A 26,219-nucleotide genomic window follows, 5' to 3' on the forward strand; every position below is an offset into this window, starting at 1 on the left:
TGTTAAACTGGTTCCACCAGAAAATCTGAAGCTTCGCCAAGGCTTGAATAAGCTAGCCAGAGCTTCTGCCCTTATGGCAGATTCTGGTTTGGATTGCATACAACACGCTTTGCATGCTATGGCAGCGGGGGTGGCCCTTCGCAGAAGCTTATGGCTAAAGAATTGGCGGGCAGATACCAAGTCCAAGTCCACCTTGGCAGCTTCTCCCTTTATGGGGGGGGGATTATTTGGGGAATCCTTAGATCCAATTTTGGTAGACACTAAGGATAAAAAGAAGTCCATGCCGGTTGGGCGTTGGGATCCCAGAAGGAATTTCAGGGGAAATAATGCCTTTCAGAATTCCTTTTTTCCCTTCAGAGGCTTTAATAGACCTGCCAATTCAGGATCTAGAGACGGCTTCAGAGGACGAAATGATCGCGGATCTTCCTTCAGAGCTACCTGGCATCAACCTTGGAACAACAGGGGCAGAGGATCAGCCAGGGCGCATTCAGGAAGCTATGCCAATAATCAGAACCATAAGCAATGATGCGATACCAGTGGGGGCCAGACATATGGAGTTTGCAGAAGTCTGGGGGAACAGCACCACAGATCAATGGGTGTTGAATACGGTGAGTCAGGGGTACGTTGTAGACCTTGTAGATATTCCTCCCGATTTTCTCTTTATTACACCTGCTTCCAGGGTGAGATCCAAAAGAATCCTGATGGAGCACAGCATTCAACACTTACTGGACATACAAGCCATAGAACCAATTCCGTCGACAGAATTATGTGTGGGCGTTTTTTCGCTTCTCTTTTTGGTACCAAAAAAGGACGATTCCTGGCGAGCAATCCTGGATCTAAAGAGATTGAATCACTTCGTACGCAAACGCAAGTTCCGAATGGAATCATTACGGACAATAAAAGCAGCGATTTTTCCGGGAAATTACTTGTCATCAATCAACCTTTCGGAAGCGTACTTACATGTACCAATTCACCCGGCGTCCTGCAAGTATCTCCAGTTTGCCTACAACCAGAGGCAATTTCAATACAGGGCTCTCCCCTTCGGGTTGTCCTCAGCCCCTCGAGTTTTCACAAAGCTGATGGCCAGGGACATAGATCAGGTGGTTCAGATATTGGAGGATCACGGCTTTGTCATAAACCGTGCCAAGAGTCACCTATCTCCTTCGAAGGTGCTTCAACATCTAGGCGTTGTCTTCAACACCAGTGCAGGGACAGTTTCCCTACCACCAGATCGGCGGAAAAGGATTGTGGACCACATCAGGCCATGGATGTTCAGGCGCCGGGGCTCCCTCATTTCTCTGGCCCAAATCATGGGTCTGATGATTGCATGCCTGGAATGTACACCTTGGGCCAGGTGGCATTCAAGACCGCTTCAGTGGTTCCTTCTTCCCCATCAAGTAGCCATTATGGAAAGAACACTGTTGATGCTTCACCTGCCACGGAAGGTCAGGGACTCCCTTCTCTGGTGGCTTTCTCCAGCCCTGGAGAAGGGCATGCTGCTGGAAACTCCCTGGAGGGTGGTGGTCACGACGGACGCCAGCCTCTCTGGTTGGCAGAGGCGTAACTAGGGAAAACGGCGCCCGGGGCAAGCACTGAAATGGCGCCCCCCCACCGCGCCCCCGCCCCCCCCCAACATACTACATTATACTTTGGTTTTTCCTCAAAAGCGCCCGCCGCCGCCGCCAAGCCAGGCCACTGACTGGCCACCAGGCACCAGCAAAGCAATGGGTGGGGGGCGCAGGCGGCGCGGAAGGGACCGCTCGTGGGGAAGGGGGCACCGACGCGCTCCCTTGACTGCTGCAGCGCTGCTGCACTGAGCAGGAAACATTTGTATTAACAAAAAAGTAAAAAAATTTTTTTTTAATTTGGTCATGGCGGCGCCCCCCACGTGACCAGAAAAGATGGCGCCCGGGGCACGTGCCCCCCCTGCCCTCCCTATAGTTACGCCTCTGCTGGTTGGGGGGCCCACTGTCTTACACGCCATGCACAGGGCTTGTGGGACCAGAGGGATCTAAGGAACACCATCAACTGGTTAGAGTTGAAGGCTATTCGGTTAGCCCTTCTTCACTTCCACGATCTTTTGGAGGGGAGACATGTCCTCATAAGGACGGACAATGTGACTGCAAAAGCTCATGTGAATCACCAGGGTGGCACAAGATTGAGGGCCCTCATGCGGGAGTCAAACCTGCTATTCGGTTGGGCGGAAATCCACTTGTGTTCCATGACAGCGGAGCACCTGAGCGGCACGGAGAACTTACAGGTGAATTGGCTAAGCCACCAACGGGTAGACCTAGCGGAGTGCGGTCTCCACCCAGCAGTTTTCGAGAAAATTGTAGCCCGGCGGGGTCGTCCACAGCTGGATCTATTCGCTTCTCAGGCGAATGCGAAGTTGCCGAGGTTTTACGCCAGATATTTTTCTCCTCACGCAGAGGAGGTGGACGCCCTCTCCTGTCCTTGGCCGCAGGGCTTGCTCTATGTGTTTCCTCCAACTCCGATTCTAGGCTCTTTCCTGCGGAAGCTCCTGTCGGAGGAAGCGGAGGTCATTTTGATAGCTCCTTATTGGCCTCGGAGGCCTTGGTTCTCCGACCTACTGAGGCTGTCAGTTCGTCCACCGTGGTCTCTTCCTCAAAGAAGGGATCTGCTGTCGCAAGGCCCTCTCTAATACCCGGACATCGCCTGGTTACGCCTTCACGCTTGGAGGTTGAGTGCAAGATCCTAGAAGACAAGGGATATTCTACCCAGGTGCAAGACACTATTTTGGCGTCAAGACGATCATCCACCTCGCGAATCTACCAAGTCACCTGGGCGGCTTTTTGTGCCTGGGGGCATAAACTGAATGTCATTCCATCCGTGGCGGGGGTTCCAGAAGTTCTAGGTTTTCTTCAAGCGTGTCTTGAAAAAGGGCTCCGTCCTAGCACTCTAAGAAGACAAACTTCTGCATTGTCATCAGTACTGAATCTATTGGAACCTGGCTCTTCTTCCTTGCATCCTCACATCAGGTGTTTTCTGAGGGGAGCTACCAACTTGGCTCCTCCTCCTGTACATAGGTTTCCCTCTTGGGATTTAAATCTAGTTTTAAAGGCGCTTACTAAAGCTCCGTTTGAGCCCCTGCGCTTAGCTCCCTTGCGAATCTTGTCCTTTAAAGTTCTGTTCCTTGTTGCCATCACAACTGCACGAAGGGTTTCTGAGCTAGCTGCCCTTTCAGTGCGTAAGGAGTTGTGTATCTTTCAGAAGGACTGTGTTGTCTTGAAATTGGACCCTACCTTTTTGCCTAAGATTAATTCCATTTTTCATAGGAGTCAGGATTTGGTGTTACCCTCCTTTTGCCCTAGTCCGGTTCACCCAAAAAGCGGTCTTGGCATACCCTTGATGTACGCTGAGCTCTTAAATTATACATTAAGCAGACCAAGACCTTTAGAAGGACGGACTCACTGTTTGTGTCCTTCCAGCCTGCGTCCTTAGGGTCTAAGGTCTCAAAGATTTCATTAAGTAGATGGATCAGAGCTGCCATAACTTTGGCTTATGAGTCTCTTCATCTGCCTATTCCTCGGGCCATTAGCGCCCATTCTACGAGAAGTGCTGCCACTTCGACAGACTTTTCTGTTCGTGCCCCCTTGGAAGAAATTTGCAAGGTGGCAACATGGGCATCAGTATCTCCTTTGATCAAACATTATAAGATTCCATCCTTTCATGCTGCTCAAGCGGCAATGGGAAGGACGGTTTTGCAGCAGGTGGTTTAATCATCCGCTCCCACCCTTGGGATTGCTTTTGTACGTCCCATCATGTTAGGATGCCCTCCCCATACCAAGGAAAAAGAAACATTGGTAGACTTACCGTGAAGGGTTCTTTTTCTGGGTATGGGGAGGGCATCCGGCCCTCCTGCGAATGATAGAGAGAAAATTTTTAAGGGAGGAGGGGTGACTCCCAGGGCTGTTTAGTTATTGCTGTCACTTTTCTACTACTATTACTTTTCCCTTTGAACCTTGTGGCCTATATCTTCTCCTTCTTTAGCTCTATGTTTGTTCTATGCTCTACAGTCCTGGAACTGGGGATGCGTGACAGCTGGCTGGATACACATAGCTGGCCTGAAATTTGATTGGTCCTGTCTAGGAGCATGCAGAGCTTGATAACCCATCACGTTAGGATGCCCTCCCCATACCCAGAAAAAGAACCCTTCACGGTAAGTCTACCAATGTTTCTTTTCAACAGGATGTGACTGAGGCATATGTGACAGTGACTAGAGATCTACCTTCTCCCCAAGGGTTGCAGCTGGTGCATGAACTGTGTGGAAGCCCATCTTGACTTCTGTTCCATTGCTGCCACCTCACCATGCTAGAACAAAGCTGGATATAGGAGTGTCCCCAAGGGGCAAACCTGATTCTTGAGAATGCTGTCCTAGCCAAAACAGGCTATATAATGAAGCCCAGAGCGGAAGTCTTACTGACAGCTGAGAAGACCCTCTCCTGAGTCGGCACCTGCCTCATCTCAGATGGTGGGAGGCATTCAGAGGAAGGTCTCCCAATTAACTCCATATATGGGTAGGCTCAGATCAGAGACAGTGATCGTTCAGGTTCCCAAGTCATGCAAGGCTTTAAATGTAAGCACCAGAAATTTGAATTGTGCCTAGAAATAGACCATGTGCCAGTTCAGCTCTTTAAGCACTGCTGGCAAGATATCTTCCATTTGCTCAGACCCAGTTAGTAGCAAAGCAGCTGTGTTTTGTACTAACAGCAGTTTATGAGCAATCTGCACAGGCAGCCCAACATATGATGGAGTTACCAGACATGGGTAACTGTGGTCAGACAAATATCTTATCTATTGTTCATGCCTCCAGTTGACCTCACTATATAGTCCCCAATGCATAAGGGTCAAGCTGCTGTTCCAGGGATGGAGGGGATAAGCAGCTGCATGTCAATTTTTAGAGGGGAAATGGCCAAAAGTTGATGGGTTAAGGACTTACTCCCAACCAACCCTTCCTCTATTCCTGACTGCAGCCTTTCATAATAGCATTTGAAAAAGATGTTGGGGAAACTTTACACAGAACTCCACATAATGTCTGGTTTGCCCTGAGAGAAAATGCTCCTCACCAGCTCACCCAAATGCAGGATAAGACATGTGCGCACATATGTTACATATGTCTTGCCATCCTATCACCCCACCACTATATAACACGAGGGGCCAGAACTTCAAAACCACCCTCTGCCCAATTTAAGTGCTGCTTTAAAATAGCACTTCAGTTGCCTCGTGAGGGGCAAATCGGATATTCCACCTCCCCACAGGATTATGTGATGATGACACAGCATACTAGGCATGATGGGGGGGGTGTATGTGCACACACTGTTCTCCATGTGGTTCAGTGGACCAGTCAGGCAATAATGTCGGAACTGACCCATTCTGAGTATTTTGTAAGATTTAAGGGGAAAAAGAAAAATCCCTAATTAATTAGACCTCTTGTTAGTAACCATTCAGAGACTGTCTGCAGTATGCTGGAACAAAATGTTCAATGCTTTCTGAAGCATCACTTGTTTTAAGATTGATGAAGGGCTGCTGAGGTCAGATTTGTAAATACAAACCATCTGCAAACTCTCCTGGGTTGGGACCTGCAGCAAAGTAATTCTGCAAGAGCAGGTGCTCATTCTGAATGTTCTTTTTTTTCCCCTGCTGAAATTGTTACTTTATCAAAGAATTTCCTAGCTAATCATAAAGGTATCTTGTCTGATCTTATTAGTAGGCATTTTAGTTATGTCATTTTGTGCTAAACATGCAGAGAGGTATAGATATTCGGCAGGAGAGCTAAGTCGCATTTGCACGTAACGCAAAACCACAGTTAAATGGGGCAGAGGTTGGAACTCCATTACATCTGAATGCGTGAAAATGTGGCTTTGTGGCAAAAGCAACCTGCGGGTTGCCTTGCCAAACTCCATTTTGAACCTTTGGTTCTCCACCCCAACTTGAGGTTTGGCGGCGGCATTATGTCCAAATGTGGACCATTCCATAATTGCAGTTTCTTTTGCTTTCTGGAGCCTCAATCATAGAGACAGCGGTACAGACCCACCCAGGATAGTGCCTGTTCGATGCCAGCAGTGCTTCTCGCTGGCTGCCTCTCCAAGCACTTGCCCCACTCCACTGTCTCTGATCCAACAAAGCAGTTGCCCAGCAACAGGGACACTGCCATGTCCCAGCCCAAGCTTGCTAGTCTGTCAAATGGCAAAGTCACACAGGGGCATCCCCTCTTTCTGTGCTGTCCCTTGCTCCCCCCCCCTCCTGGCAAGCATGAGAGAAAGGGCATGGGGTGACACTAAGTGCTCTGCTCCCTGAAAATGAAGCGACAATGATGTATGTCCACAAGCACACCCCTTCAAGATGGCAAGATGGGCAGGGCAACCCCATTAGAATGCTGGGATGGAATCATATGGCAGGAGTGCTTGGAGATGGCGATACCTGGAATCAGGTTTAAAAGGCAGCTCCAACCAGGGATTCTTGAATGACAAGGCCTATTTCTCATACAGTGATGTTGAGGAAGGTGTGCTCAGACCCTTCCCCTTTGGGGGTACATGTGTGGTCCCTCAGCTTACTCATGAGAAAGGCCAGGCAGCAGGATCAGCATTGCCTCAGTGTAAGGAGTGATTCCTCATATGTGATGAGGATGGATGCTATTCCTGAATGGACCACTCACTCATAAGAATGTACATAGGAACATAGGAAGCTGCCATATACTGAGTCAGACCATTGGTCCGTCTCGCTCAGTATTGTCTACACAGACTGCAGTGGCTTCTCCAAGGTTGCAGACAGGAATCTCTCTCAGCCCTATCTTGGAGATGCCAAGGAAGGAACTTGGAGCCTAGATGCTCTTCCCAGAGCAGCTCTATCCCCTAAGGGGAATATCTTACAGTGCTCACACTTCTAGTCTCCCTTTCATATGCAACCAGGGTGGACCCTGCTTAGCTTAAGGGGACAAGGCATGCTTGCTACCACAAGACCAGCTCTCCTTGCTAAGGCCAGGGGCCCTTCACAAGTCATGAGAAGAACCGTCTGTGGGGATAGGGGTATCAGGCAAAATATCTAAAAATGTGTGACGACAATCCCCCTTCTCCCACAGACCACTCATGAGAGTTTCAGGCCATGGCCGGACGGCAGATGCTGCTCAGCCTGGTTGCTCTATATAAGAAAGCTGCGAGGACGGGTACCCTGCCAACAGCTCTCCCTGTCTTGGCAATTGCTGCCAAGAAGCTGCCAAAGCATGCCCTCTGCCAGCCTGTCCGCCCATTTGAGCATGTCCACCTTTGTTTGTGCCCAGAATGACAATCCCACCCTCCTAGGGCCTCCTAGGGCCTTCCCCTCTCCCACGATTCCACGTGGCGGCAGATCTGCATATGGTACAACGCTAATCTGAACCCAGGAATTCTGAATGAGAGTAAAAATCCATCCCTGCACCCGGTGTTTCCCCAGTCTGCACACACAGCTAGGCTCCAACACATGGAGCATCCAAATCTCCTTTGAGAGCATGGAAGACTTCCCAGGGGAGGAGAGAGTAGCTGTGTACAAGTTCTATCATTAACCAGAGAGAGTGTGGGGTCCCATACAAGTGGGGCACTCTTTGTTAGTATGTCATGGAGGCGGGCAATCATGCTCGGCACGCCCCCTTAAAGATTGTGACCCATGGCAGCTGCTCTAGTGATGTGTGGATGCCTTGCCCACAGTCTGGTGATGAGAGCACTACAGAGCTTGCTGGGATGTGGCCTCAGCAGATCAGGAAGAGGGTCCTGAAAAAGGAGGTAGGACAAACATCTGCAACGTGATTCATGGTTAGAAAAAATTAACTGTGGGCCCAGCAACCTCTGGTTTCACATTATGTGTGAATGTAGCCTAGCATGACACACTGGCTAGCAAGACTGAGGGCCAAGCTAGATATTGCACAACATGGATGTCATGCTGCCCCAATGGTCCTTTTCATTTTTTAAATTTTATAAAAGGTAAAGAGAAGAAAGTACATCACTGTTTAGATACAACTTTTGAACAATCAAATTACAAAAATACTGTTGGATCAATGTAGACATTCATAGCCCAAGAAAACAGAAACATGAAAAAAGAAAAGTTATTTCCACCTTCAAACCTTGGTAATATCATAGCTACAGAAGCACAAAAAATTTAAACAACACCAATCATCCTTGTTAAGCAAAACCAGATCTCAAATGTGGATGAGAACCTTGCCAAGTATTAAAACTTATAAAGGTTCCCCAACTGATACAAATGAATCAATGGAAGCAGATTTCAAATAGGCTGTGTCCTTAGCTATCAAAGCATAATCCCATAATTTTAATAACCAGTTGTCCATAGTCAGAGTTATCGGAGAAGTGCTCCAGGCAGTTGCTTAACTCTGGAGGAAACTGATTATCTAGACCCGTTTCAAGTTCGTTTTCGGGTGGGCTATGGGGTAGAGAGTGCCTTGGTCGATCTGATGGATGATCTCCAATGGGGAATTGACAGAGGGAGTGTGACCTTGTTGGTCCTTTTGGATCTCTCGGCGGCTTTCAATACTGTCAACCATAGTATCCTTCTAGAGGGTCTGACGGGGTTCAGAGTGGGAGGCACTGCTCTACAGTGGTCCCACTCCTACCTCTCAGGCAGATTCCAGATGGTGTCACTTGGAGACAAAATGCAGCAGCCTGGTTGGTCTCTGGGTCCTCTCGAAGAGACTATATTACTCCTATATTAAAAGAACTAGTCCGGCTACCAAGAGGTTTCTGGGCAAAATACAAGGTGCTGGCTATAACCTATAAAGACCTAAACAGCTTAGGTCCTAGGTATTTAAGATAACATCTTCTTCAGTATGAACCCCATCACCCATTGAAGTCATCCGGAGAGGTTCATCTGCAGTTGTCCCCAGTTTATCTGGTGGATGCACGGGATGGGGGGGATTATCTGTTGCCACCCCGAGACTCTGGAATGTGCGCCCTGCTGAAATAAGAGCCTCCCCACCTCTGACAACTTTTTAAAAAGTGTCTAAAGACACATTTATTCACCCCAACATTTAACCGGACTTGTGGTTTTAAATAATTTTAAAGTTTTAATTCCAGTTTGGACAGAACTATCCAATCAGCTGCCCAGTTGCATGAAGAGGAACACGGAAGGCACATTTTCCCACCCCACACCTGGCACACCATTCCATGTATTAACCATGGAATTAAGGGTGGTTTGGATGGTCCACCCCATGTGACTATTTGGGGACAAAATGGCACAAGTGCATGCACACAATCTTCTGCACAAGATTAATCAGCCAAACCATCTCATCTGAACTATATCTCTACCCTAACATGGCTGCATTGATGTCTGTTTGGTACAGTGCTCGATGAACTTTATCTCATCTAGGAGTTAACACCAAAATATAGTGCTCAAATTCAAAGAAGAACAAGGCTGCCGAACCTTCCCATTAGCAGTCCCACTTAGAACCTGTAGCATCAGCAAATGCAGCTTGTTAGCCTGTCTGAAGGTGTACGGATTTGTTCAGACGTGACATGATACCTCCTTGGTTGCAGGCACAGCTGAACTCCACATGACCTGCCATCACGTACAAGTTCTTCCTTCCTTTCCAGCTTATCTTAACGCTCGAGTTCAAGTGAGTTTGGGGGCTCAAGTTTTCTGAAGCAAGTAGGTTACGAAAAGCCGAGATTGGTGGGTTCATACATCACAACCCATCTCAACATATTCTAACCTAGAAAGGAAGTAGCCACTCGTGCAGGGATGGGAGGGGGCACATATATTCTTGAGGCTGAGGTCACACAGAGGTCAGCAGTAGCTAGGTACCACACGACATCTGAACCCACCCTATGTGTAAGAATTTAGAAGTTACCTGCTTAAATTCTTTCTTCTACACAAAGGCACCACACACAATCTACACTATCATACTTTACATATTGACATTACTTTACAAATCTCACTTTACAATTCTTCTACACAATCTTACTTTATATATGGCCACCCTACCCCAAAACTATAAGAAACCACTTGTACTGAGTAGGTGTATCCAATAAGACTTACTTCTGAGCAAACACATATAGGATCAGACTGTGAGTACTTTTTCATGTTATGAAATCAGGAGCTCTGTATCTGTATTGTGTATGCCAAGTATACTGGATTACCATAATCCTATTAGCACATTATGTTCTGCACATGGATAATCTAGCCCTATTTACACATTATATTCAACACTTGAACAATCTCTCTACAGTGTTATCCTCATGTTACATTGGATTAAAAAAGAGTGGTACACTTCCTATCTGTACCGTAAATTTGAGGGACCTATACTTCACTTTTTAAATGAACACAGTTACAGTCAGTGACACAAAAACATGTACGTACAGAAATCTGAACATAGGTTACATACAGAAATCTGAACATAGGTACAACAATATGTTTGAATATTGCTCGTGCATGGCATGTCTGTTTCTGACACTGTGTGCACTGAATGTATATGCCACAGGTAGGCACATTTGCCCCCGGGCCCCTGTCATATGTACACCATAGACCAGGAGTGGGCAGAAGGTAGATCAGGATCTACTAGTTGATCTCTGGATGGTTTTCAGAATATCAGCAAGGGCTTCCGACTCCCAATTGTTCCAAAATGGCAAGTAGAATATGGCCCTGCACTACTTGAATCCCTCTTAGCCTCTGTGCCCCTCACCTGTAAAATATGAGTATTAATTGGTTGACTTTGGCCAGATCTCCATGCAGCTCTGCTGGCTGTTTTTAGAGCGTTGTGTTAGAATCTGTGGTGTAGATTTGTTCTTGTATATGGAAGTTATCCCAGGGTATGGCTCATAGGGTGTAGCCCACCCTTTTGGACTTGGGAGTGCTCTCCTGAGGCCCTATTGTGCATCTCCTTCAGTGGTGGACTTTGGAGTTCAAAACAGATCCTGCAAGCCTGAAATTCACCCACCTCTGCTGTAGATGTTACAGTGAATGTCCAAAACTTACTAAATATCAATATCTATATGCGGATGTTGACAGATTAGTTTTGTGAATGCCAGCGTTCACTGGTGCATGTCCTTGCTTGCCAGATAGACATGGGTGAATACTGACAATCCCATTTTGGGGACTGCAAACATCCTCTGAGTTTTAAACATTCATAAAATTCATCTGGGATTGTCAGTATTCACACTCATCACATTTGGACATTCACCTTTGACAAATACTACAGTGTACCCACTAATTCTGCAGTTTGTGACACCTGTAATTGAGCAAGTCACAGAGAAATTAAAAGAGAAGTGAAGAGGTGGTGAATCAATATTATACTGTGAACCTTCCTTTACCTAAGGCTGCTAAAGTACTTCAAGACACCTCATTGCATCATCACTTACTCCAGAATATTTTATCCCCATACTCCTAAAGAACAATGCAGGAAATGTGAAACTTTCAGGAAAACTTGACTTCCACCCCAATTATATCCTTCAGGTACATTCATATTGTGGTTACTCTGTATGAGAGATTTACTGGAGCAAATACTGCTGTTTTGAGACGCTTGTGTCTCAAAAGATTTTGGAAACACCCGTCAGGAGGATGGTGTAACATAAGAACAGTGCTGCTGAATCAGGCCCAAGGCCCATGTAGTCCAGCATCATGTCTCACACAGTGGCCCACCAGGTGCCACTGGAAGTCTACAGGCAGGAGTTGAGGGCATGCCCTCTCTCCTGCTGTTACTCCCCTGCAACTGGTACTCAGAGGCATCCTGCCTCTGAGGCTGAAGGTGGCCTATAGCCTGCCAACTAGAAGGGGTTGATAGACCTCTCCTCCATGAAGCCCCTCTTAAAGCCATCCAAACTAGTAGCCAACATCACATCTTGTGGCAGAGAGTTCCACAAGTTGATTACGTTTTGTGTGGAAAAGTACTTCTGTGTGTTGGTCCTAAGTTTCCTGGCAATTTCATGGGATGACCCCTGGTTCTAGTGTTATGTGAGAGGGACAAGAATTTCTCTCTATCCACTTCCTCCACACCATGCATGATTTTATAGGCCTCTATCATGTCTCCCCGCAGTCACCTTTTTTCTAAACTAAAAAGCCGCAGGTGTTGTAGCCTTGCCTCATAAGGAAGATGCTCTAGGCCCCGATCATCTTGGTTGCCCTCTTCTAAACCTTTTCCAGTTCTACAATGTCCTTTTTTAGATGTGGTGACGAGAATTGTACGCAGTACTCCAAGTGTGGCCACACTATAATTTCGTATAGGGGCATTATAATATTAGCCATTTTATTTTCAATCTCCTTCCTAATTATCCCTAGCATGGAATTGGCCTTTTTCACAGCTGCAGCACATTGAGTCGACACTTTCAACGAGCTGTCCACCACGACCCCAAGATCCCTCTCCTGGTCAGTCACTGACAGCTCAGATCCCATCGACATATACTTGAAGCTGGGGGTTTTCGTCCCTATGTACATCACCTTACACTTGCCAACACTGAACCGTATTTGCCATTTTGTCACCCACTCACCCAGTTTGGAGAGATCCTTTTGGAGCTCCTCACAATCTGTTTTGGATTTCACTACCCTAAAGAGTTTGGTATCATCTGCAAATCTGGCCACCTCGCTGCTTATCCCTGCTTCTAGATCATTTATGAATAAATTAAAAAGCACCAGTCCCAGTACAGATCCCTGTGGGAATTTCCCTCCATTGTGAAAACTCTCCATTTATACCTACCCTCCATTTCCTGTCCTTCAACTAGCTAGCAATCCACACATGTACTTGTCCCCTTATCCCATGACTGCTAGGTTTTCTCAGGAGTCTTTGATGAGGAACTTTGTTGAAAGCTTTTTGGAAGTCCAGGTATACTATGTCAACTGGATCACCTTTATCAACACACTTGTTGACACTCTCAAAGAACTCCAAAAAGTTTGTGAGGCAAAATTTACCTTTGCAGAAGCCATGCTGGTTCTCTCCCAGCAGGGCCTGTTCTTCTATGTGCTTTACAATTTTATCTTTGAGGATGCTTTCCATCAATTTGCCTGGAACGGATGTTAAGCTAACTGGTCTGTAATTTCTTGGATCGCCCCTGAACCCCTTTTTGAAAATCGGTGTTACATTGGCTACTTTCCAGTCCTCCAGTACAGAGCCTGATTGTAGGGTTATATATAAGTTATATATTTTTGCAAGGAGGCTGGCAATTTCACATTTGAGTTCTTTGAGGACTCTTGGATGAATGCCATCTGGCCCTGGTGATTTGCTATTTTTTAATTTTTTCAGAGAGTTTAGAACATCAACTCTTGTCACTTCTATCTGACTCAGTTCTTTAGCCTCCATCACCAAATAGCCTGGTTCAGGAACAGGTATATGCTCAGTATCCTCTGCCGTGAAGACGGACGCAAAGGACTCATTTAGCTTCTCTGCAACCTCCATATTCTCCTTAATAATCCCTTTCACTCCCTCATTGTCTAATGGTGTAAAGACACAGGAGGTGCAAATAGGAAAATTTCATAATTGCCGCCTTCCTGACTGATGTATAGGAATATGCAAGGGCTGATGCAAACATTTCACCAAGGGAACCCAGGTAGTTTGAGCTAGCCATGTGATCCATAGCACAAGCTTGATATCACAACATAGTTAACTGGTTCCTTGGTTCCTCCTATTGCCATTCCCTTCTCCGCTCTCCTCCCTTCTCAGTTTCCCAAGGAGCCCACTGGCAGTTCCGCCTGCTGTCATTCATTCCCAGGCGGGTGGGGGCACTGTGGTGGCTGCTGTGTCCTTAGTCTGTCTCCTAAATGGGGCAGCAGCAGTGGTACAACTTATTTTTTAAAAAAGGTATAAAAGCCAGTGCCAGTTGCCAACTATGACTTTAGTACCGCGCACACTCATTCCATTAAAAATATATCTGTCCTGTATGGTACAGGGTATAATATGATTGATTGATTGATCAAATTTATACCCCGCCCAAACTTACATCTCTGGGCGGCCAATTTTAACAGGTTGTGGAGGGGCTGTTGCTAGCACTGCTATTCTATGGACTGCCAGAAGCCTCTCTGCTTATGTCTGATACCACAGGCTTCTGATTCTCACTTTTAACATCCTCTGGAGTCTCATGGGATCATGGGCTCCCCATTGCTTGGCATATTGAGGACGTCACTTATCAGGCAGTGGGACAGTCACCCCCAGGTTCACCAGTTACCAAGTGAATTGAAAGGGGATTAGCCTCATGCCTTTCCTTATGTTAGGGGATGTATAAGTAGACTCCAGAGTTAACTTTCAAGTTAGTCTCTTCTCTTCTCCGAAGACAGATCCTTTACTTCCCTTCCTCTGCAGTTGCCTCAAACAAGCTAATGATAATCACCTCAGCAGGAAAGTCAGATAAGGCACTGTGAATGCAACTCCCTTCCCATCACAAAGGAGCTGAGTGGGCAATAGGAACTCAGAGGTGCTCTTATTAACATTACTGAACCAAAATTATTGGTAACTACCCCTGGTTTCTTGAACTAGTGTGCTTCATTTGGTCTTTACATCTTGGAGTCACCCGCAGTTTGGACGCTAGACTTGGCATCCGCCATAACACCCGGCTGTATCTTGCTCTGTGTGTCATTCACGCTTCCAGCCTCCAGATCAACGTTCCTCGCTGGTCCAATCTATCCAGCTCACTTTGCTGCTACTAGAAGCTGGCTGCACAAAAACAGACACCTTTAGGATTTACCACTGCAGGCTAACTGCCAAACTGCTTTTGGTTCTTCATCGCTTGGTTCCATCCCTGAGGAAAGAGGTCCTTCAGTTGCACCTGAGCCACGAGGGTCCAATCGCCACTAAAGGAAAGACAAGGTTGTATGATAATCACTGCGTCCCTCTGGGCAATCCCTATCCCTGCTCTCTTTCTTAAATCCAAAAACCTGTTTCTCTACAGCCTCCTTTCTCTAGCCAGTCTGGAAGTCATTTTAATTTGGACACTAAGCTAAATTGCCTCTTTCCAGTTATTGGGTTAATCTTTGTAACATATTTTCGTAGTAATATTGTTTTAATCAACTTTCTTATTCTGCTGTACCCCTGTACTCCAAGTAAGATCTTTCTTTGTTTTGAACTTCAACCTCTCTGTCAGTTCATTTTCTCAGGACCAAAACTGTGCACAAGAATTATTCTGACATGGGACTGCTCCACCCCAGCTCGCTAATTTCCCACACAAAGCCCAAACATATTTGGGGTATTCCCGATCACCCCGGAGCAGTTCCATTAATAGGGCTGCTGCAGTCATACTTTGCATAGGGTGCCAAAAACCCTATAACCTGAGTAAGAAGGCAAAGGAACTCCCCTCGAATGGAGTTCCACAGTCTAGGCAGCACCACAAAAAAAGGCCTTGCTTCCCATAGTCATCCACCACACTTCATATGTGGGGGAGACACAGCAGAGCCACCAATGAATGGGAATTTCCATATGGGAGAAGGCAGTCTTTGATATATCATGGTCTTAGATTGTGTAGGGCTTTCAATACCAGAACCAGAACTTTTACTTGGGAGCTAGTGATTGTGAAACTGATGTAACATTGTATTTCTGTGTTTCTTATTATACACTCTAGTTCATATTCTGGCAGCTGCATTCTGAACTAGTTGTGTCTAAACGTTCTTCAGAAGCAGGGCCATGTAGAGTACACTATAGCAGTATAAAGTGGATGTTCCTGCTGTGGGAGGAGCAAAGGTTTCAGGTTTTCAGTTGCTGCACTCCTGCTCTGAAAGGTAAAAAGCAGTAGGGTTTTGTATGTGAGCATGTTGGCACATTACATCTACTCACAATGGGGAGTGTCATAAATACTTAGAAGGGCCAAGGACAATGGGAGCACAAACCATGGTTTCATTGGCTGCTGGTAGCATTCTGATTCCATCACCCATTCTGCTGTAACTGCCACTTTGGTCAGTTACTGAGCAAGGTGCAGAAAGGAGAAAGCCTGAGATCTAGGAGTACAGGCATTTTTCAACCTTGGAGCTAGGCCAGAGTAATGGTGGGACTGCTGGACTGGGTGTGAGTTAGTAACTTGGAACTAAAATAGGATTGTGGCAAAACTGTGGAGTAGAATTGTACAATGGTTCAGACAATGGCATTTTAAGGATGCTGCTGGGTCAGGTTACAATAGACTTGTAGAACCAAAGTCACGATAGCCTTGTAGAACCATTTGTGAATCAACTATGGACTGACTAAAAGTCTCCCAAACTTGCAAGCTGCTTTTTTCAGGGAGCCCTGTCCTTTATTCCAGCCAGTTTTGCTTCTCCTGTTCTCATTTCTTCATCTAGGGCCTCCAAGCCAAATGCATATTCAACAAGACCAGTAGGTCTTCTTGTTTCAAGCTGGCACAATTTTATGTATGAATACAGTCAGCTTAGATAGTTCTCCTGCTTAACTAGATCAGGCAACTGGCTGTTTAAGGGACAGGAGGTTGATCTCCAAAAACCACTACGTGTGTGTGTGTGTGTGTGTGTGTGTGTGTGTGTGTGTGTGTGTAATGCTGTGGCATTAGAAATCAGCTTAGTAAACTAATACCAGTGAGGAGGTGGTACCCAAAATTCCTTCTGAGAAGCTGCTAGTGCATGTTGGCATTAATAGCTAGTAGCTGCAGTGCACTGGGTACCAGTCCCCCGAAACCAATGTATAACTTCTGATCTGCGAAACTATTTACCTTCTAGAAATGGAAATCTTTTAGATTTAAGTAGATCTTTTGTATGAATGAAACAGAAACTGTGCTGTTGTAAAAATGGCTGTACCGATGTAGGTAGAGTGTGCCCCGCTCCATGAGCCTGTGTGTCATTTTTCACTTTCAATATATAAGGAGCACTTGTAAATTAATTTTTTAGAGCATAGTGCATTGCACTGCAGGATTATAGTAATGCTCTTCTCATTGTATGTTCCCAGCATCAGGTATTTGAGGGATACAGTCTCAAAATTTGGAGCCAATTTAGCTAAAGTAGCCAACAGCTGTTGATATTTGATGAATATCTCTTTTTAAAGTTAGTCTGAATTAAGACATTATCATATATTATGCTTTCCAAATGAGGCTGCACATACCCACACTTTGCTTTGTTCTTTCCATTTTCCTCCAAGCCATTTCCCCAGTTTTAAGATGGTACTGGGGAAAGGGTTAATTTTTGCTCCCACCCCCACTGCCACCAAACCCTTCAGTGCCAAAGCTTTACAGTAGTAAATATATGCAAGAGTATTTGTAAACTGCATTTTTATTCCAATTAAATGTTTCTGGATTGTCATTTTAAATTACAGGAAGTCAGCACAATGGTGACTCCAGTAAGCAATGTGGCAAAAGACCTGACTATCACTCTCTCAGAGCTAAGAAACTTGATGGAGTTACGAAAAGCAGATGCAGTAAAGAAAATACAGAAAAACTACGGTGACATCAATCAAATCTGTGAAGGCTGAAAACCACGGATGGGATATGTGGTACCCCATCAGAACTGGATATAAGGAAAGGTGTATTTGGAAAGAACTATATACCCCCTAAGAAACCCATGACATTCCTGGAGCTGATATGGGAAGCACATTATGCTTTTTAGTAATAGTGGCCATTGTATCACTGGGGCTTTCTTTTTATAACCCACCAGGAGGAAGCGCTGCAGCATGCCACAGCACCAACATGGAGGAAGATGAAGATGATGAGGAGATGGATTGGATAGAAGGCTGTGCAATACTCTTGTCAGTAGTTTGTGTGGTGCTGGTAACAGCTTTCAATGACTGGAGTAAAGAAAAACAATTTCAGGGGCTGCAGCGTCGCATTGAGAGCCAACAGAAGTTCACTGTAATTCGGCAAGGGGAAGTAATCCAGGTGCCAATAGCTGATTTGGTGGTTGGGGACGTTGCACAGATCAAATATGGTGACCTTATTCCAGCTGATGGTTTGCTTGATCGGACATGATCTGAAAGTTGGGACATGATCTGAAAGTTGATGAGAGTTCCCTCACAGGCGAATCAGATCATGTGAAGAAGTCTTTGACAGCAGACCCCATGTTGCTTTCAGGTACCCATGTCATGGAAGGCTCTGGGGAAATGGTGATTACAGCTGTCAGTACAAATTCACATGCAGGAATTATCCTCAGTTTACTTGGAGTTGGAGAGACCAGTGAAAAAACAACAGACAAAGACAACAAGGCTAAAAAGACAAAGGACTCTTCCGAGGCAGCAAAAAATCTAGACTCTGTAGATATAGAAAGGGGGGGATAAAGATGTTGAGATCAAAACAAATGAAGAAGAAAAACACAAAAAAGCCCCTTCACACAAAAAGGAAAAATCAGTTCTACAAGCAAAACTGACCAGATTAGCGGTTCAGATTGGCAAAGCAAGACTGGCAATGGCTGTACTCACCGTTATAGCGCAATTTTTCACTGCAAATCTTGTGATTAATAGGCTTGTTTGGACTAAGGAATGCACACCACTATATCTACGAAAGATCTTGAATTTCCTTATCATTGGTGTTACCATTTTGGTCACAGCAGTGCCAGAGGGCCTTCCACTTGCAGTCACCATCTCACTTGCATACTCTGTGAAGCAAATGATGAAAGATAATAACCTAGTGAGACATTTGGATGCCTGTGAAACTATGGGCAATGCAACAACAATTTGCTCAGATAAAACAGGAACCTTAACCATGAACAGAATGACTGTAGCTTTCATTGGTAGAGTTATCATAGAGTTATTCCTGAACTTAACTTAATTCATCCCACTACTCTGGATTGTCTGCATAAAGGTATTGCTACTAACTGTGCATATACGTTTAAAATAGCGAGTCCTGAAAGAAGAGGGGGCCTGCCTCGCCAACTGGCAATAAAACTGAATGTGCTTTGCTGGGCTTTCTTCTAGAATTAAAATAGGATTGCAAGGCTATAAGGAGGATGATACCAGAAGAGCAGCTATATAAAGTATACACCTTCAATTCTGACAGGAAATCTATGAGCACAGTTTTGAAAAATGATGATGGTAGTTATCAAATGTTCACCAAAGGTGCATCTGAAATAGTCCTTCAGAAGTGCTGTTTCATACTGAATGATGCTGGGGAATCCATACCTTTTGCAGAAGATGACTATGCCCTCATGATAAAGAATGTGATTGACCCCATGGCCTCCGAGGGACTCCGGACCATTTGTCTAGCTTTCAGAGATTTCCCAGCTGGTGATGAGGAACCAGATTGGGATGACGAGGATGACATTATCAAAGACCTGACATGCATCTCAATTGTCTGTATTGAAGATCCATTGTCACCCGAATTTCCTGATGCAATAAGAAAATGTCAAAATGCCAGCATTGTTGTGCGTATGGTCACTGGGGATAACATTAATACAGCTCGTGCGATAGTTGTAAAATGTGGTATCCTTCATCCTGGGGATAACTTTTTATGCTTGGAGGGGAAAGTGTTTAATAGACGAATACACAGTTCAGAAGGGGAGATAGAACAACAGCTTTTCGACGAGGTTTGGCCTACACTACATGTGCTTGCAAGGTCCTCACCTACTGACAAGTACAACTTAGTAGACGGGATCATTAACAGCAACGTCACCAAACAAAGGCAAGTGGCAGCAGTAACTGGTGATGGTACTAATGACGGGCCTGCATTAAAAAGAGCGGATGTTGGCTTTGCAATGGGTATTGCTGGAACAGATGTAGCTAAGGAAGCTTCTGATATCATTCTAACAGATGACAACTTCTCAAGCATTGTTAAAGCGGTTATGTGGGGCAGGAATGTATATGACAGCATTTCCAAATTCCTTTAGTTTCAGCTCACTGTTAATGTTGTAGCAGTGATAGTTGCCTTTACAGGAGCATGCATCACACAGAATTCCCCTCTGAAAGCTGTTCAGATGCTGTGGGTCAATCTCATCATGGATACATTTGCTTCTCTTGCTCTAGCAACAGAAAAACCAACAGAAGCTCTGTTGAAATGGAAACCTTACGGTAGAAATAAACCTCTTATCTCCCATACAATGATGAAAAATATTTTACGCCATTCCATTTATCAGCTTGCCGTTGTCTTTATGTTTTTGCTGGTTAAATATTTTTTGATATAGAAATGGACAGATTTCAGTGCCAGAGGGCCCACCAACTCAGCATTACACAATGGTATTTAATGCCTTTGTAATGATGCAGATTTTTAATGAAATCAATGCACGGAAGGTTCATGGGGAAAGGAATGTTTTTGAAGGAATATTTACAAATAGCATCTTTTGTTCTGTCATCGTGGGAACATTGATTGTTCAAGTTGGAGGGAAACTCATTGTTCAAGTTGGAGGGAAACCCTTTAGTTGTGCAGCTCTAACACTAGAACAATGGCTGTGGTCAATCTTCCTAGGCATAGGGTCACTATTATGGGCACAGCTGATTGTGAGTATTCCAAACTGGTATTTATGCTTTCTGAAGGAAGTTAGTGAGGAAATTTTTGAAGCAGAAGTAGCTGAAGAAGTAACAGAGGTTGACTATGGTGAGAGGGAATTGAGTTGCAGTCAGTTTCTGTGGGTCAGGGGCCTAACCAGAATACAGACGCAGTGTAGATTTGTGAATGCATTTCGTGCATCCTTATATAATGACTTAGAAGCAGCAACCATTGGTCCCGATGAAATGGTTTAGAAGCAGTAGACTTTTTGAGACTATTTGGGCAAAAGCATTTAAAATGAAAATAGCAAGCCAGTTAATACTCTCTTAATGTCTGGTCTGAGCATTCAGCAAACCGTGCTCTTTAGCTCCTGGGCTGCAATTCTTAGGGGAATGGGGATAGATTTGGAAACAAAGAGGCTAAGTTTTGTTGTTAATGGTTGTTAGAAGCAAATATCATTCAATAATAAAAATGCTAAAAACTTTCTTTACTCTTATTGCTTAATTATTTAATAATGTACCAGAATAACAATTAACATAATTATGTACCAAAATAATAATTAATTAAGCATAGAAAGAGAAACACTTTACACCACAGACTCTACTTCATCCTGGTATATACTGTATTCTTTATAATCCTTCTATTATAGCCTTCTATTTGAATGTTCCAATAAGAAGTTCTTTGCAATTGACAATCCTCCATTCAGTCTAGCTGGAGGAGATTCTAAATTTCATCCTGGATCCACTCCTTGAGTCCAGAAGACATTATATGAACACAGCTTTTCCCATTAGAGTGCACAATAACAGTGGAAAACTAATTCTGCCAAGCCTCTCCCCATCACACAGCTTTTAAAGGGACAGATGGCCTGTCCAGAATGGAACCTGACAACTCACCCTCTACCTCTAGGGACTCAAGAACCAATAAGCGATATTTCCAGACAGTGGTATTTTTGCACTGCGTATGTGCCGTTATTACTTGATGTACATGCTGAGGCTGGGGTTTCAAAGCCCTGTCCTCTGCAATTGTGCAGCTGTCCACTTCCAGAAGGTAAGCAACTGCATGGAGGAGAGGGTGGCATGCAAAGGAGGTGGAGTTGGCTTGGATAGCGCAGCCCCACTGTTAATGGAACTGATGTAATCACTTGGGGGAAGGCAGTGGGTGGCATGGAGCTGGGGAGGCTATTCTCATGCACGGTGGGAACCGTGCTAAGGGAGCCCAGCCCGGTTTCCAAAGCTTAATTCCCTCCTTCCCCCCCCCCCCACCGTGCTCTGCCAACTGCATTTGTTTGGCCATGGGTCACTGCGACTTCGTGCCGCAGTAACTAACGAGTAACCTCCTGACCAGGAGACTAGAACAAGCCTCCTGGCCTCTGAGGTGGGGCCTCCCCAGAATGCCCTGTGCACTCACGCGGGGCATGCTGGGACCTCTGAGGGCCTGGGGGCTCCTGATCCCTGCCGCCCCAACCGGCTCCGTGACAGAGCCGCCAATCGTGTGGGCGGCCAATCCTGTCTGCTCATCTGCAGGGAGAGTGGGTCAAGCCGGCTCTCCCTGCAGAGCCGTCTTAGGCTCCTCACACTGCTCATGTGGAGAGCCTCAGGGAGTGGCAGACCAGTGAAGCAACGCCTGCAGGTGATGTGGGCAGGTCAGAATGCCCACACTCACCACCCCATGGTGCAGGTGCTGCCTGGAGCCATCACCTCATCTCATCAGTGAGCCACCCCACTTAAGGCTTTCTGTTACAATAATGAGGATGGTCATGCTTGGGAATTCATGGACACAGTGAGGCAGCAAATGGCTGGTACCCACAAAGCCAGCTATGGTGTCACTGCCCCCAGCATCCCTGCTGCTTCAAAGTTGGTTTTTTGTCCTTTTCCTTTAAGTAAAATCACCTTTCTCTAGTGCTGGCACACACCCACAGTTCAGAAGAAAAACCAGCAAACACCTCCTGCAGCCACAAAGCAAGCAAGCTATTGGTGGCCTCAGCTCCACCTTTTTCCAGGGGTGGATCTACAACAGAGTGCCTCTGTGTTTTTTACATGCTCTGCCCAAAGGGGAAGGGCCACCATGCTCTCCAGCTGCTGGCTTCTGCAGCACCCCACCCCAGATCACTGTCCAAGTTTCAGTGTGTGACTCCTGTTGATGTGAATAAGCTTCTTGGAGCAGTGCAGCCTATCACCTGTTCTCCTGACCAGTGTTCCCTCTAACAGGGATTCCCAGATGTTGTTGACTACAACTCCCATAATCCCCAAGCAAAAGCCATTCCCAAACAATACAGTGGTCCCTCGACTTACGAACTACTCGACATAAGCATTTTTCGAGTTACAAACGGCAGTTTTAGATCCGGTTTTAGATGCGGTTTTTTCGACTTACAAATTTTTAGATGGGGTTTCCTCGACTTACGAATTTTACATGCGGTTTCCTTGACTTGCCTGCCTGTTTACTGCCTGTTTATTCTTGAAAAGAAATGTTCCTGTGCAGTTTGCAAGCCTTACTGGGGGTCTGGGTCTTTTTTCTAGGCTCCGGAACACATTAATCCGTTCCCAATGCATTCCTATGGGAAACCGCTTTTCGACTTACGAACTTTTCGACTTACAAATGTGCATTCGGAACGGATTAATTTCGTAAGTAGAGGGACCACTGTATCTCGGAATCCCTGTGAGAGGGAACTCTGTTCCTGACCTTTGTCTGACGTAGCTTATTCTATTCTATTCATGTCTGGCAAGGGGATTGTTGTAGAAGGCCTGATAGATATTATAAATGCTTCTCTGAGGGAAGGCAGGATGCCTTCCTGTCTTAAGGAGGCAATCATTAGACCTCTTCTGAAGACACCTGCATTGGTTCCTTCCAGGGGCGTAGCAAGGTTGGAGTGGGCCCAGAGACAAGATTTTAAAATGGGCCTCCCCCCACTCAAAGTCCAGGGCCTCCGCACACCCCAGGCCCCCATGGATTCAAGTCTGATATTTCAAACTAAGTATGCTGCCTGGAAATATATTTCACTGAATACACACACACACTTCACAATATATAGTGATATACATTGAGTACTATATATTTGTGCTACTTTTAATGCCTAGAACACACTAGAAACACTAATTATTAAAATGGCCTCCTCGCTGCAGATTAGCAAAGGAGACTTTCAACCATGCAGTGTGAGCCTAGGTATGTTTTCTCAGAATTTTGAACAAATTCAGTAAAGTTTGATTGCAGGAGGTTTTTCACAGGAGGCTTTTAAAGCCCTTTAACACACATCTCCTCTGGAATGGAGGTGCTGCATTCACATGTTGGACAGATTGACCCTGAAGTCCCTGCGAGTTATTGGGGAGCAGTTCACACACAAGAAAAATAAAATAAAATGAAAGCACCACACATGCTTCACAGTTCTCACTCAGACCTTCTGGGTTGCAAAACAGCTTGAGCATAAGTGCATTTATGAATGAATGAATATAATATAATATAATATAATATAATATAATATAATATAATATAATATAATATAATATAATATAATATAATATAATATAATCCTATATAATAAAAGGCTAAGTGAGTGGCTGTGGCTTTGGAACGTTGGGGATCTGCGTCCCTGCCTCCCTGGGCTGTTCTGGGCCTGCGCGAAGCGCAGGCCCAGAAGAGCCCAAGGGACACAGGACCTCAGACACCAGTGTCCCACAGCCATGGGCGGCCATTAGCCGGTGTGTGGTGGCGGGGGAAAGTGGCCGAGGCGGCGGCAGAGCCGCCGCCTCGGCCATGAGCTGCGGCACGGCGAGAGGAGGCCGAGGCAACCAGAAGCGGCCGCCCTGAAAAAGGCGAGGGCAATGGCGGCGGGGGAAGACCGAGACGGGGGACAGGGAAGCTGGGCGAGGTGGCGGCGAAGCCGCCAACGAGGCCCCCGCCCGCTCACAGCCGTCACCCCCGCCTGCTCACCCGCCCTCCCAGCTGCCCAAAATCACCTTCCCCGCTCCGCCCCAAAAAAGATTAAGGGCCAAAATGGCCCATGAGAAGGTCGCCGCCCCCGCCTATCGCCCTCCCGCCCACCCAGCTGCCGAAGACCACCTTACCCGCTCCAGCCCGAGGGAAAAGAGAGGAGCTCACGAGCAGAGCTCCTCTCTGTGCTAAGTCACTGCTCAAACTGCCGCTATGGACGCAAAGGACGCCTATTGCGTCCATTGCAACAGTATGGGCAGCAGCTTAACACAGAGAGTAGCTCTGTTCCCAAGTTCCTCTCTTCTCCTTCGGGCTGGAGCGGGTAAGGTGGGCTCCGGCAGCTGGGTGCGCGGGAGGGCGATAGGCGGGGGCGGCCACCTTCTCATGGGCCATTTTGGCCGTTATTCATCCACACACACACCCCCCAAAAGTATAAGCAAAATAAGGAAGAACAAAAACAGAGACAACAACAAAAACAAAAACAAAAAGAGAGAGGGGACAAGGGGGGGGGAAAGAGACAGAAAGAGAGAGAGAGAGACAGAAAAGACGGGATAGAAAGCTAGCGCCCGTTATCATAACGGGCTTAAAAATACTAGTATAATATAATATCCTATATAATAAAAGGCTAAGTGAGTGGCCGTGGCCTTAGAACGTTGGGGATCTGCGTCCCTGCCTCCCTGGGCTGTTCTGGGCCTGCGCTTCGCGCAGGCCCAGAACAGCCCAAGGGAGTCCAGACCGCCAACACCAGTGTTCCAAAGCCACCACACACTCGACCTCCTGCCATCGCCCGCCCGCCCTCCACCACCGTTCTGGCCCCGCTGGCGACCATTTCGCGCCTATCCCCGGTCCTCATCGCTGTCTGCCCGCCCGCCCGCCTCCCACCACCGTCCCGGACCCACCGGTGGCCATTTCGACCCAATCCCCGGTCCTCTTTTCAAGGCCCCACGGGTGGCCATTTCAACCCAAATACTGCCGCTGGCCGCCCGCCCGCCCTCCTTCCCGACACCTGAGTCCCCGGTCCTCCTTTCACGGCCCCACGGGCGGCCATTTCCACCCAAGCACTGCCAATGGCCGCCCGCCCTCCTTCCCTCCCTCCTTCCTTCCTCCCGAGTCCTCCTTACCCCGGCCATGTCCGTTGGGCTAAAAGCTACTTAATTCAAGAGAGAAAGAGGAGCTCGCAAGCAGAGCTCCTCTCTTTGCAACGGCTCTGCCCGAACTGACACTATGGCCGTAAAGGACGCAATAGGCGTCCTTTACACCCAAACCCCCAGTACGGGCAGAGTCTTTGCAAGAGAGGAGCTCTGCTTGCGAGCTGCTCTCTCTCTCGGAAATTAAGGAGTTTTTAGCCCGACGGACATGGCCGGGGTAAGGAGGGCTCGGCAGTTGGGAGGGCGGGCGGCCAACGGGCAGCGGTGGCGTGAGAGAGAAAAGGAAGACAAAGGAAAGACAGAAAAAGAACAACATAAAAGGAAAGGAGGGCGAACGAGAGAGGAAAGGAATAAAGGGAACAACAACAACAACAACAGGTACTAGCGCCCGTTATTTTAACGGGCTTAAAATTACTAGTAATATAATATTGTTCCAGAAGTTTTTGTAATTTTCTGCCATTAAGCAAGCCACTTATAGGCCTTTTTAGATAGTTTTTTAAGCCAGCAAATTTTCCAAGCTGTTTTAAATTAAATATTCAGAGACTTCTCAGTCTCTCTCTCTCCCCCCCGCCCCATATCAAAGCCCTATGGCAAGCAGATCCCTATATATTGGGGGGGGGGGGTTGACCACAAAAAGGAGTTCATATTCTACCTGGCAAATGCTGGGCTGGGCAGAGGGTCTGCTGCAGAGACCTGTGGGGGCCACTCTGCCTACCTGCCTCCTTCCTTCCTTGCTTGGGGCCTCCCTGCAAGCCTACTCCAGTTCAGGCTTCACTGAGGCCTACACGGAGGCCTCCCTGGAAGCCCCGCCCACCCACCGATCAGCTGA

General features: G+C 46.5%; 1 long non-coding RNA gene and 1 pseudogene across 1 annotated transcript; one reads left to right on the forward strand and one right to left on the reverse strand.

Annotated features, from left to right (window-relative positions):
• Positions 1-3,901: 3,901 nt before the first annotated feature.
• On the forward strand, positions 3,902-20,797 carry LOC128351925 (plasma membrane calcium-transporting ATPase 1-like; annotated as a pseudogene).
• On the reverse strand, positions 7,945-26,179 carry LOC128351926 (uncharacterized). The gene is made up of 2 exons (XR_008320114.1): positions 26,043-26,179; positions 7,945-14,772 (listed from the first exon to the last, which is right to left on the reverse strand). It is a non-coding gene; the product is annotated as an uncharacterized LOC128351926 (long non-coding RNA).
• Positions 26,180-26,219: the final 40 nt, after the last annotated feature.

The sequence above is a fragment of the Hemicordylus capensis genome, chromosome 3, assembly GCF_027244095.1.
Source record: "Hemicordylus capensis ecotype Gifberg chromosome 3, rHemCap1.1.pri, whole genome shotgun sequence".
NCBI lineage: Eukaryota > Metazoa > Chordata > Lepidosauria > Squamata > Cordylidae > Hemicordylus > Hemicordylus capensis.